The sequence below is a fragment of the Malania oleifera genome, chromosome 7, assembly GCF_029873635.1.
Source record: "Malania oleifera isolate guangnan ecotype guangnan chromosome 7, ASM2987363v1, whole genome shotgun sequence".
NCBI lineage: Eukaryota > Viridiplantae > Streptophyta > Magnoliopsida > Santalales > Ximeniaceae > Malania > Malania oleifera.
This window is the reverse complement of record NC_080423.1, coordinates 92057557-92072281: the sequence shown is the minus strand read 5'-3', so window position 1 is coordinate 92072281 and position 14725 is coordinate 92057557.

Here is a 14725-nt window from a genome sequence, read left to right as displayed (position 1 = left end):
AAAGCAGTAAAGTAAAGTTGACACAAAATAATGTTATTGAATTTCGGCCAATTGCTTATGTCCCTTCCTTGGCTAACAAGCACAAGGATTACCACTATAACTTGCTCACTTAAACGGGTGGAGCGGCACCTATACAAACCAGGTCAATTAGCACAAGGCTGACCTCAACCTTTACATACAATCCTTACCAGATTGGATTACCGCCCCCTCAGGCCACGTTTCGAAACACTCAGATTTTACAATCAATTGGTACAGAAGTAGTGATTTCACGTAAAGCAGAATTGTACCCAAATTCACACAATCACATACACATCAATAGCATGGATATAGTGTAAGCTCAGTGATGCTAGTTTTGTTCAATCAATACTCAATACAGTATACTCAATATGAAGCTCAAGAGTACTCAACACAGTATAATCAGTATGATGCACAATCGTATTCAACACAAGCAAAGTCTTGGAATCTAAACGGGATATTTCAATAGCACATCAATATTCCAAGTATACTAAACAGATAATCAAACTAGTTCCAAAAGGATTTTCCTCAATGAAAGATGCACAACACTAGTTTGAATAACACTTGCTTATTTGAAAAATCTTTGCACACCAAAACAAAGCTATTAGACACTTGCAATGGAATGCAAATATCCTAAACTTTCTTAGTTTAATCCCACACTAGATTTATAATAGAGAAATCTGTGGGATAAACCTAAGTTAAGCTCCTAGAGAAATAATCTTAAGCACACACAAAGATGGGAGTATTAGCAATGAACAAGAATCACATAAACACAAGAGAAGCTCTTACAAACTTAGATTTTATCAAGTGGATGTGAGCTTGAAAGTATTTGGGCAAAGGGTGATTTTTCAGTAGAGAGAATTTTGGCTTAATCACTTTTTGCTAATCTTTTTCTAATCATGCAAATGAATGCATATTTATAACCGTTCAGGACAAAATGGGTATTATTAAAAAATTTCCAAATAATTAGAATCCAATTAGCCCTATTTAACCCAGTTTTATCGCGTTTAAATTAATTTTAACCGACTTGGGTTCGGGTGGCTGAACCTAGGTTCTGTTGCTCGACAAGACACAACTTAAAAAAATTTTCAAATAAGTTCGGTCAACCAACTACAGGTTCAGCCGCCCGAATCAAAGTCAGTAGCCAAGCTACGTAACTTCAGGGTGCCCGATCAAATGTTCGGTGGCCCGAACAGAGGTATTCGGTCGCCCAGGGGTATATTTGAACTAAAACCATCGGTCGCCCGAGTTGGTGAATAGTCCCTTTCGAGGGGTTCGGGCTCCCAGGGAAGATGTGTGCATTTAGGGTTCGGTCACCCGAGGGCTAGTCAACATTTTGACTTTCAAAGTTCAGGCGCCCGAGGAGTTTTGTACTCCAAAGGTTCGGTCGCCCGAGACCTCTTAACTTGCTTAAATTTGTTCAATTTTAAGCATAATTATAACACACTCATATATTTAATGCTAAGTGTGTGAGTGTTGGGGCCTAGTGTCTTGCTATGGTCTAAATGAGCTTACACAACATTCTTTATGCATGATGTGCAGGTGATAAACATACAACCACAGCCTAGGTTACTATTACAGACCCATATAAATTACAATTACAAATTACAAGTCTTCGCGGTCTTCTTGTTTCTTCAAGTGACATTCCTTGGGATATTTATTTGAGCCTACATAATCACTTGACAATCATCAAATGTCAGTATTTGTCATTATCAAAACCGGGTGCGACCCATAAGGTCAACGATTAGGATTTTTTGATTCAGGGTCCGGGTGAGCGCTTCAGGCATTAGTTTGGGATTCCTGTTGGCGTAGTTCAAGAAATCAAGTAAGGGAACAAATTAAGTCAGTATTTTTCATTGAAATATTAACTATTTTACAGAATTTTATTCTAGGAAATTATGTATTGAATAGAATTTTATTTTGGAAATTTACTACTGTTAATAGGAGATTGTTTTAATACATTTAATAAGGGAAAATGATTTTAGTGCAGATTTTATGAGTAAAACATGATTTACTTTTGTGTGGCATGGATATAGAATTTTATGATTTTATGTAATGGCAAAATGCTATGTTTTCATAATAAGCATGCTATCACTGTTTCAGGAAATTGTTAAAAATAGTACAGAAATATGTTTAAAGTATATTAGAATGCAACGGTGCAAGGGCCGTAATTTATGATATGTCGGCGCAAGGGCTGTAATTTATATGATACGGCGCAACGGCTGTAATTTATATTAAATGGCGTAAGGGTCATAATTTATATGATACGGCGCAAGGGCCATAATTTATATGAAATGGCGCAAGGGCCGTAATTTATATGATATGATATGCCGGCGCAAGGGTCGTGATGTATGATATGCTATTTTCATAAAATTATTATTATGTCAGATATTATGATGAAACAGTTATGTTCAGCATATGAAACATAGTATATGATATCAAAACCTGGATGGTTTAATTTAGTTCAGTTTTTAGGAGCACGGTACCGTAGCTATATATGTATTCAGATTATGTTAATGCTACCATATGCCGCAAGGGGCTGTAGGAGATTGGCAGTCGATGTCGTTTCAGTATAAAGTTGTAGACGTCCCTCTGACAGTCCGGGCTAGGGTGGGGCGGGCCCATCATACTTACAGACTTATATTAATCTAGCATGATTGGCCAACCAGTGTTAGGTTCCACCTTTGGGCCGCACAACCCAGTCATGTGGGGGTAATACATGGTATCAATTAGCTATCCATCCTGGAATTTATTTCACATATTATACAGTTATATAAAATGATTTACACATGTAGAGATATAGCATGACATGTATGTTACTTTTAAATATGTTTATTCAGTAAATTATCAAACAGTTTTCACAGATGTAATTTATATACAGTATATGCTTATGACACATGAAAATACTCATATTGTCACACACTAATGTTAGTTTATTTCTCTTATTTAGAGGTTTCTCACCCCAACTCTAAAACATTTTAGGGAATCTAGGTAGAGGTGCGGATAGAGGTCCGCAACATTAGTGGTCGCCCGATCTACCCTATCAGAAGGGTAAGTCACTATGTTAGGGTCAGATGGATTTTTGGATAGTGACCCTAGGGAACCTTATGATTATTTTGGGATGTGTGTATATTTATATGACGGGTTTGTAAAACTCTGGTATTGTATTTGAACGATTGGTTTGTTATGTATATGATGTATATTTTCCGCTACTCAATAATATATGACAGGTTTATTCCCTAGTACCCATGAGTTTAGGTGGATTATGTTTATGATTATCATGATTAATGGCATACTATTATGAATATATATATATATATATATATATATATATATATATATATTAGGCAGGTCGTTTCATGATGTCTATTTGGTCTATATATCATATAAATGATGAATTAAATAAGTTTCAGTTTTGAAAGAGTGGCGACATTTTCTACATTTACCATATATATATTTAATAACAAAATAATTTGTATGCTGTGTGTACACAAGGTCTATTTAAGAAGACTTGATTGGATAATAACAATTATCTTTACTTGTGTTTTTTTGTTTATTAACTAAAGATAAAAAAAAAAAATGTATCATTTGACATAACATGAGGTAAGATTAGGAAAAGATTGAAACGAAAAAAAAAAATTCCTATAATTTTAATTTTATGTTTTTTTTTTCCAAATTTACCTTTTCTTTAAAATACATTAACACCTTTTCCTATTTGTTTTCCTCTAAAAATTTTATTTATTTCTTTCATTTTAGTTTCCAAAACTCAAAAATTATAAAACTCTTCCCTTTCCTCGAGAAAATTTCATTTTTATTTAATTTTTCTAAATCGAAACAAATATTGTGAACTTTCAAAGAATTTTAAATAAATTCATCGAAGGAAACAAATATAAATAAAAACTCATGAATACAAAAAGAAGAATTAAAGTTTTCTAAATCTCTCCTTCTTCTTCTTGTTTTTCCATCCTAACCGCAAACCCATTCTTGAAGTAATGAATGGAAATAAAAATTATTGGAGAAGGGAGAAGAAGAACACTGCAAATTTTATCAAGAAAAGCCCTCTTGCCCCCCACTATTGGAAGATTTGATCAATGTAAAATCGGCCTATGTATTGAAGTTATAATATCATCAAGTCAATTAATAAGGCTACTAATGATTAATAATTTGGTTAAATAATGTGATTTTTTACAAATTAATACTTACTAGAATCAAAATATGTTTGTCAAACATGTTGCATCCTGGAAAATGTTATATTACCTACAATTAATTATATCAATTCTCAAAAGTGAATGTTAATAAAAAAAATTGAATTATTTTTGTAGCTCTACAAAAGCGGAAAAAAAAAAAAGATTTTTTTTTAGAAAATATGTTTTCTTATAATTTTTGTGCTTTTTAGATAGGATTTGGAAGCAAAATAGTGCACATTTTAAATAATTTTAATAAAAATGTTATTTATTTTTTTAAAATAAATGAAATAATAATAACAAAGTAAATGATATGTTTAACATGATAACATTGAATTTTGTGCATTGATTGTCTAGTAAAGGTCAAAAATCATTTATTCGATATTATAAAACCACAACCCTTTATGAGATGAAATGACATAAAAGTTAAAAGAAATGTGACAAAAGTAGTAGAGTTTTATAAGTTTCATCATTTCAATTTGAGAGAAATTGGTGCTCATATTATTATTTTTAAGTTATGCAATGGACACATTAATTCAAGAGAGCAACTCTTCAACATTCCAAAATAGCTTTTAATTTTTAATATAAAATGTTGACTAGTAGTTTCAAAAATACACAATCAAGTCGGTTTATTATACTCTGAACTTTAAAAAATCATCAATGTTTTCATATGATGTCTAAGTTTGAAAATGTGCCATGATAAGGAGCAATTTTTGTGGCACTATACATATACATGTTTATTTCATTAGATATATCGGCCTATGTATTAAAAGTTATACTATCATCAAGCCAATTAATGAGGCTACTAATGATTAATAATTCAGTTAAATATTGTGATTTTTTTTTTCCAAAGTAATGCTTACTAGATTCTAATATGTTTGTCCGACATGTTGCATCATAGGATGTGGAAAATTTTATATTACCTACAATTAATTACATTAGTTCTCAATATAAGTGTATGTTAATAAAAGAAATTGAATTATTTTTGGAGCTCTACAAAAGCAAAAAAAAGAATTTTTTATAGAAAACATATTCTCTTAAAATTTTTGTGCTTTTTAGATAGGATATAGAAGCGAAATAGCTCACATTTTAAATAATTTAAAAAAAATGTTATTTATCTTTGGAAATAGATGAAAAATAATAACAAAGTAAATGATTTGTTTAACATGATAGTATTGAATTTTGTGCATTAACTGTTTACAGTAAATGTCAAAAACCATTTATCGATATTATAAAAACACAACCCTTTATGAGATGAACATGACTTAAAAGTTAAAAGAAATGTGACAAAAGTAGTAAAGTTTTATAAGCATCATCATTTCAATTTTAGAGAAATTGATGCTCATATTCTTATTTTTAAGTTGTGCAATGAACACATTAATTCAAGAAAGCAACTCTTCAACATTCCAAAATAGCTTTTAATTTTTAGTATAAAATGTTGACTAGTAGTTTCAAAAACACACAATGGGTTTATTATACTCTGAACTTTAAAAAATCATCCATGTTTTCATATGATGTCTATGATTGAAAATGTGCTATTATAAGGAGCGCATTTTGTGACACTATACATATACATGTTTATTTCGTTAGATATGGTTTTGTAGGATTAAAATTAACCAATCAATATGTTGTATTTGTGTGTCATACTTGGTGGAGTTAATAAACAAAGGAAGAAAAACATATAGTTGAAGTTATTTATGTTTTGTAGTAGGGACTCATCGACGAGTATGCCTCACTCGTCGACAAGGAGATACCAAGAGCCAAAAAATCTCAAAGTTCAAAGACTCGTCGACGAGTGGTTGTATTAGTCGACGAGTAGACTTCCCTGGCTCATTCCCACGCTCTTGTGCCATCCTGTGCTGCGGGACAAGTGTGCTTAGCTCGGGGATGCGAGTGATACATATTTGAATTTGTGACTTGAACTGTTTGCCTGTTGTGACGGTTGGTTGCGCTTTTTTCTCGTGTGTATGTTCTAGCGGAAGTACTCTAATGGGGGCATTGACACACTCGTTTGTCAGGATTGTTTGTGCATTATATGACGAGAGTGTGAGAGATAGAGAGAAGATCATTGTATACCATTGTAATGGTAATCTTTGATTTTCATAGTAAAATCTCTTACCAATTGCCCTCGTGACGCAACCCTGCCATAAAAAGAGGATAGGGATTGATTGGATTTTATTATATAGTTACCCTATATAGAGGATTGTAGACCCCTTCAAAACAAGAGGGATGAGTAGCCCATATAGTTCACCTCCTGAGGTAATGAAGTATCCGGCTTTCAATGTGTACTGGGAAGAGACTTTTTGCTTAGCGTGAATGAAAAGCTTATAACCATGGAAAAGAGTTGAAATAATACAGCTTCTTCTCGACCAATAATGGCGTTCGCATATGGATTTTTTTTAGCAAACTCCTAAAGGAGAGGCGCCTATGGGCTGTGGCCCAGGCGAAGTAGGACGACACAAAAAAAACAGGTAGCGAAAAAGGTTAAGAGTTCGGAACCAATTGTGAAGGGGTCTATTCGGTAAGAAGCGCACAGTACTTTGTTAGAGATAAAGGGGGTTGAAAAAGGGGAGTCTAAGTTGACCTTGGGTGTCCAAGTAAATCAATATACAGGGCAGAGATTCCTTTCTAGAAACCAGGGTCAAGGGTTTTTGATTCTGTAGTCGTTTGTGGGCATACTCCGTAACAATAATATTTTGGGGACAATGGCAAAAAACTCACCCCAAAAAATTGGTTAATCAAGGGTAGTCAGCGTGTCACAATTGAGCACTCTTCACTATAGTCAGACCCTAGCCGGTTACGGGAAAGGACTACCATCCGGAAAGCAAAAATAGTGTTACAACGAACGAAAACAAAAGTTACAACACTGTGATCAAACAGGGCGAGCCTCCGGTTAAGTAATTTTAAAAACAAGGAAGGAAAGATGCCTTTTTCCAAAACTATCAAAAACCCCATAAATTTTGCGTGAAACGCAATATGTTACCATACAAGATAAATATTTTCAAGAAGCAATTAGGAACGCAAGATATCAATGAAGAAACACGAAGAACAACAACACAACAGGCCAATTCAACACAAAAGACAGAGAAAAGCGCGAGAATTACATGTGGGCCGAGGGATTGGAGCGTACCTAACAACAAGTAGGGGACTCAATGTGGATGTTAGATTGAGAAGAACCAAAGAATGAAGGGGTCCCTGAATTTAAAAGAGAGACTTTCTTGGAGTTCCGGAGTTTCGATGGGCGTGCATTGACTCCCCGGAGGAAGTGGGAAGCTTGAAAAAAATATCGTCTTTGTAGAAATTAGAAAAGGTATTGGGTCTCAAGAGAAAGGATTCACAGCAAAATTTTCCTTCGTACATCGAAAAATCACTGTACATGCACGGTTGTGATGCCAAATATCGAGAATAGGCAATCTTACCCAGGAGACGCACCTCGATAAGGACAACGCACCTCAGAAAACGCATAATGGATGACCAACCCCGATGATAAATGAGAACATCTCATTTTTTAAGCATTCTTTCCATACGGTACAACATCATTTAAAACATGCATTTATGTTATACTTTTGCAGGTTTTATTGTTGATAGACGAATTGTCTTGAAAGACAATGATGTTGCCTCGAAAAAAGAGTTTTTTTAGATGACATCACCAATAAATTATAGGACCTCTTTTTCACGTAGGCGAAACAAGCCCAACTAACGAGACGACTCGTAAGGCCAACAAACAGTTCCTAGCAAATGAGCACGAATTTTTTCTCATTTAGGCGAAATATTGCTAATAGACGAGTCTATGACTCTGGGGCCAACATTTTACAATCAGAAATGAGCAAGAATCCATTAGGCGAACACAGGCCCAACTGAAGAGTACGAAACGTGAGACCAACAACAGGCCCACGTCAAATTGAAGCATGACTAATTAAGCGAAACAAGCCAAACAGGACGGAGGACGAATCATGAGGCCGCTCAACAACAGCTAACAATTATGAGCACAGATTTTACTTCATTAGGCGGAAACAGGCCTAACTAACGAGAACAACTCATGAACCAACAGAAATCCCATGAAATGAGCATGACTCTTATTAGGCGAATACAAACACGTCAGCCAATGCATAGCCGCACGAGAAAGCTATGGCAAAATGTCTTCATTTGCAGCTGGGTTCTCCACAATTGATTTATACTCGGAAGGAAAAAGCTGCTGTTCTACGAAAGCAAGTCCAGCTAGCAATTTTCTTTTTTCTTTTCCTTACCTTTTTCTTTTTTATTTATGCGTATGAAGCAGCTCGGCGAGACCCTACTCCGCCAAAAAAAAACTTGTACCACAACGTTTTTTTAGGCGGATGGCAAATTTACTCTATAAGGCACCTTGGCTAGTAGAACTACTCCTGCAATAAATGGCTCCATTGAAGTTCAGCTCAGTCAAAACCACCTGATCCGGCCAAATCAATTTTCAAAAGATTAATTTACATTGAAGCAGGCTCGGAAAGATTAGGTCGGCCAAAACCTGTTCAGTCTTTTAAGCAGGCCATAGAGGGGCAGCTAGAGAAACCGTTTTTTTCAACTTTCTTTGTGCGATCAGGCAGCAAGCTAGAGCGTGGGCAAAGTGCTCCACGGAGCTAGATTTTGTACACCGTATTTCATAATTCGTATCAGTTAATATTTAATTCTATTACTGCTTCAGTCTTGGAGAATTTATGTTATTGCTTTGACTGGCGTTATAACTTGTGCTCTGCGCCGTTACTGAAGCAGCTCTGGGATAAATTTATTTTTCTCCATGGAGACAGCTCGGGAACATATTTGGCTAGGTTTTTAATTAAAAATGTGCCCGATCTTCATATGTAGCTCGGTGGTAAAAGTACCCTACATTGAGCAGCTCGGGTTCTATTAATACCGACGGTGCTCGGTTGATTAAGTTCTCAAGATGCAATTCTGGTTTTTAAACATCGGCTCGGCAAACTTTTCCCGGTCGGGAGTAGCTCGGCAAATGTACTCCTTAAGCCGCTCGCGATATATCAGCTTGGGGAAAGTTACTCCAAGGAGCAGATCGTGCAAAGTACTCCGCGAAAGCAGCTCGGAATATGTAGCTCTGGGTGGAAAAGTGCCAACGAGTAGATCAGATATTTTACATCGGTCTGTGCTTAAAACTCTGCCCAGCTCAGAAAGCCAGCAAAGTACTCCACGTTAGCAGATTAAGGAATATATTGCTCGATTATAACTTTTTTTTTATACTACCCACGGATGTTAGCTCGGATATCAGTTTACGAATACACTGGCCTTATCTTTATTTATAAAAAAATGGTATCGTGGGAAGTCATACCTATCTGGAGGACATATTTGGATTGTTTGAGTCGAGGAGGAAAGTGCAGTTACATTTGCAATTAATTCAACATTTCGTCCGAAATTTTGAAACTTTTGAGGGTTTGGGGGGAAACTGATACCCCCAAAAACAAAATAATTCTAACTTTCAATAAAAGCAGTGCAACCACCTGAGCCCGCGGCCTCCTTCGTTTGGTCTCAAACATTCTGATTTCAAGCAATCAGCTCCAACCCAATATAGAGGATGATTGAGATCCACACCAGCGGCTTCTTAATTAGGTACTGCAGTTTAGTTGTGGCACAAGCCTTAATGCCCCGGCGCTGATTTTTCTTACCTATCTCCCCCTTTGTTTCACCTATAAGTCAGGACTGTTTACATCGCACTCAGCCAGGGTGTCTTTATTCTATGTACTTGTTCCTCTATAAGAAGGGATCCTTTGGGAATGTATCGCTTAATTACTTGGTCACAGTTGATTTTTTTTCTTTCTTTGGTCTATACCTTTTAGTCGTTATGTCTTGCGACAGTCTTTTGTCCGCCTGTTCGTTTAGTCGCATTTCTCCTCTTGACTTCGACTAGATTATCGAGGATGCCCATGTAGAGTAAACTCCGCTGCTTTTTGGCCTCCTAGTTTATTTACGCCTTATGTTTGTGTGTCCGATGTCTTATCTGTTGTTAGGTTTTCTGTGTCATCCCATTTGTATGAGCTTGTGGTAGTGCTTACTTTTTCCTTTATTGCTGTCTTCCTTTTTTGCGTGCACTACGACTTTGTCTCTTCGTCACCTTTAAACATTGTCATGGGCCTTTTCTTGCTTCATCTTGTTTTCCTGTACTTGTTTCTTTTCCTCTTTCTGGTTGATACTTTATGCTATTACTGTTTGTTTGTTGCAGTTATATTCTTCTCTATTGTGTCGTTCTTGTGCTTTGTTTGTGGTTCTTCATCTACATTATTCTTGTTCTTCCTTTGTTTCTTTTTCGCTTTTTGTTGTCTTTTGTTGATTCACATCAGTTTTTTTTTCTTATCCCCCCTAGTATTTATGTTTGTGTTCCCTGGGCTTAGTTGGCGAGAAAAAATTTTCGGAATGCATGTTTTGTCATCATTAGATTTATCGTTTTCTTGTCGTTTTTGTGTTAGATGATTATTTTTTCCTTTTTTCTAGACATTTTGTCATAGTCTACCAATTTTTTTCATTGTATTGTTATTAGGAAGTAGGCCAATGTTGCATGGTTCAAATTTCGAATAGAAATGGTTCGAGCAAGTTGTGTCACCTCACTTACCAAATTAATATTATCTTTTAATCAGAGAGTTTGTTATTTCTATTACCTGTTGGTACCTATTTTAAATATATTGCTCAGGTCTTTTGTTGCCTTTTTTTACTAATAGAGATCACACAAATAATCCCAAGATCATTACTAAATTGAATATTAAAAGTTATGGATATTTTGTCCCTAACCCCCAAGAGTATTAGAAAAGAAGACGATAGCCTTCAAATTTTTTTTTTTTTATACTCATTTTAATCTAGAAGAAAAAAAAAACGCATTGAGAGTACAAAATAAGGGCCCTATGAATCTTTGGTGAAATAAAGTACACACTGGTTGCAAAACAAATCAAGGAGAAACTTAGGACCTTCTCAACAAAAAGTTTGGTGAGGCGGGGTACGATGTCCTACACCCACGTCTTTAGGTGAAAAACTAAGGAGCTTAGATCCATTCCACAAAACAGATACGTATATCTCTTACTAAAATTCATGATTAGTTGTGCACATGTTGACTTTTTGAGTCTAATCCCTATTTTGATGTTAACAAAGCACCAATATCTTATATGTGCATTCAGTGTGTGAACAGGTTTTCATTTTAGCATGAACATAATATACCAAAAAATGGAAGCCAGTAGGAACATAAAGCTCACACTCTCCTGGCAAATTCCATGGAAAATGAAAAACAAAGAAGAAGACATTTTGATTCTACTTGTATTGCATTTTATTTTTATTATTTTTTGTTTGTAATAATGCACACATCTGCATGATATGTTTAAATGCTCAAATGACCATAGCTTGACCATAAGACACCTAACACTTCACAAAAAATCTTTTTCTTAACAACTGAAATCATACAAAAATGTTTAAATTGGTTAGGGTCAAAATTGGGGCAAAATATTAATTTTTTAATGCCCCCGATTGACCAACATATTCGAGCTTTAATCAGCTCGGTCGACCGAACGTGCCCGGAGTCAACAGTTGACTTGGCTCGATCGACCGACGCCCTTTTGAACATATCTTCCCTAGTCGACCAACGCATGTATCTTTGCTTTCCAACACCCATGGCCGACTAGATCCTTTAGTTCAAAACATTGATGGTCGACCGAACTTGTTGAACGGCTGACCGTTCTTGCCCCTAGGACGACTGAACCCACAAAGGGGTTTCGGATCACCTCTCAGTTGGTCATTCGGCCTTCCCATTGGTTAACCGAACTGTTTAAAATTCAAAATCAATGTGAAATCTCGGCCAACTGGACCTATGCTCGGTCAACTGAGCTTGCCTTATACGGTCGATCGAGCCTTGCCTCGGTCAACCGAATCACTGTGGTTTAGATGGTTCACCTTTAGTATTTTTAAAATGTTATAAAAACAGTTTTTAAATATTAATTAAAATTCTTTTCGAGATTATTACTAAGCGTGATCCCAATGGTTATATTTTCCGAAAATAGTTATAAATCCTCCTTCAGAACCTTCAATTAGCCACTTTGATTAACTCCCAAATTCTCTCTAAACCGTTGTTTGTTAATCAAAGTGTCCCTCAAATCCAATCCGTATTTGCTTAAAATTTTCTGTGGTGGGACAAAAATCTTTTTAATACAAAATCTCTCTTATACGTTCTTTCACTTGTTATTTTTAAAATCTTTTTTGACGAGAGTATTAGTATTTTTATTTTGGACATTTCTTTGTGATTCACATGCACATATTCTCACTCGTTATTATTTTCTGAAATTCATTTGAGGTATTGGCTTGGGTTCTTCGATTATTTTAGCATGATAAATATTATGGGAAGAAATAGAAAGTTCTTATTGCACCAAATATTTCTTGGAACTTGAACTATAGATTCTCTAAAATACTTTTATTTGCAAAAATCTTTGTTAGAGAACATAATAATCATTTTATATCCATATATTTTATTTGTGCACTTACTATTTGAAAAACACCCTTACTCTACTGAGCATATATTTCATATCATGTTAGAGTGTATGTATTTAAGCATTAATGTGTATGTCCCTACTTGTATTTTCATAAGCATGTTTATATGTACGAAAAATATTTTTAATGTCTGTCAGGCTGTGTTACTAATCCCGTTAAATTGTTAAACTGGGGGATTGAGTCTCAACCCTGTGTTAAGTTAAGCGAGACCGGTCAGTTTGCAGCCCCAGCAAAATTGAACTGGGGAGTCTCTGCCTTGTAAGGGATACAATTTGGGCTCAACCTTGTAATTGAGTTAGGGTTTACTTGCCCATAAAGTGAAATGTTGTTGTATTTTGGTTTGTTGGGTGTATGTTGTTTGTAACGGCTGCTTTAGTTCGCCGTTTTTAAAGTGAGCAGGGAGGGATAGTTGGAATCATTTAGGGTATGCCCAAGTGGGGACATGCGGCTGGTTTGGCTACGAAACCTCAATAAACAAATATTTCTCTCTCTCTTTTTTTACTCTCTCTCTCTCTCTATGTCTCTCTCTGTTTCTCTCTATCTCTCTCTATCTCTCTATGTTTCTCTATCTCTCTCTCTCATTTACAATTACACTTTAATTCCTTGTGTATGCTGTTAGTTACTGTCCTAATTTTTGCATGCACACATTGAGTAAATGAGATATGCCGCACGTGTATGTTTGAACTTATAGCTTCATCATTTTTCATATACGCTATTATAATGAATGGGATATGAACTGTGGTGAATCAGTTTAAATGTTTAATTTAGCCAAAATATTTTAAAACCAAAGTCACCCCCCCCCCCCTTTTTGGAATCACACCAATTCCAATAGCACACCTTTGAGAAAAGCCAAAGTTATATGAAGTATTTTTGAGAAATTACTAGTTGAATATCATATGTTTTTTCAAGATTAATTTTTAAAATTGAGATTTCCCTTAATTTCTTATCTTTGTTTCCCTTAATTGCCGAAGCACCTTCTAAGTGATTACAATCTTAAATGTCTTTAGAGTTCATGTCTTTTATTTCCAGATTAAATGACAAACCTCCAATCATTTTATGTGTTAGTTATATTTCACTAATTAGATATTAGAATTTCATTTAATTTAAGTGAGAAACATACACTTACCCGTCCACTATTAGAGGATTTGGTTGATAGAGAAGATGGCTCACAAATATCAAGTGTTATGATGTCTAATTTAAGGGATTTTGATTTTGAAACGGATGAAGGTGTTACCTATTATGAGTGATTTGTTTTTCTACTCCCTTCTGAATTAATCGTAAATTGTTTTAGAAGCTTTTTCCATTTTTTTCGTTTTCTGTTGTGTGCCAGTATGAGCTTTCTCTTTCCATCAAGATCTGAATCTTTATATTGAGAAGGCTTTAAGTTGTTACTCAAAGTGGGGGGGGGTGATTTTGATATTTTGTATTGTTTTGTTATTATTGGATCTATTTCAAAAAAAACTTTCATTTTTATTTTTAATTCTTCTTGTTATACAATTCTTATAGTCAATTATTAACCCCTTTTTCAATTAGTTAGTTTGTAATCTCAAACACTCACCTGCACAATCACTCAACCCAATAATGAAGTAAGCTTGATATTGCAATGAATGAAAGAGATGAAAATCAACAAACTACCAAAATTAAAAATTGTTTATTATTGTAATAAGTAGGCTTGATTCTTAAGTAAGGTAACTTTACCAATAAAATATTATAGCTTTTGGTTATTAATCATAATTGTCAACGTTACTATGTTGTGGTTTGCCGCCAGACAAAATATTAGATCAATCATCAACGTTGCCCCCTTATGGTTTTCACAATTCCCAAGGCAATTGTAATATTTGGCTCCTTATATTTAAGTTCATCTAATTCCCAACATTATAAGAGCTGGTATATATTTTACAGAGTTTAGGTAGGGAAGAGAGGACACCAAGATTTTACGGGTTCGGGTTCCACCCGGCCCGACGTCCTGGCCTAGCAAACAACTTAAGGATTTCCACTATACTACTCCTTTACGAGCAGAGCAA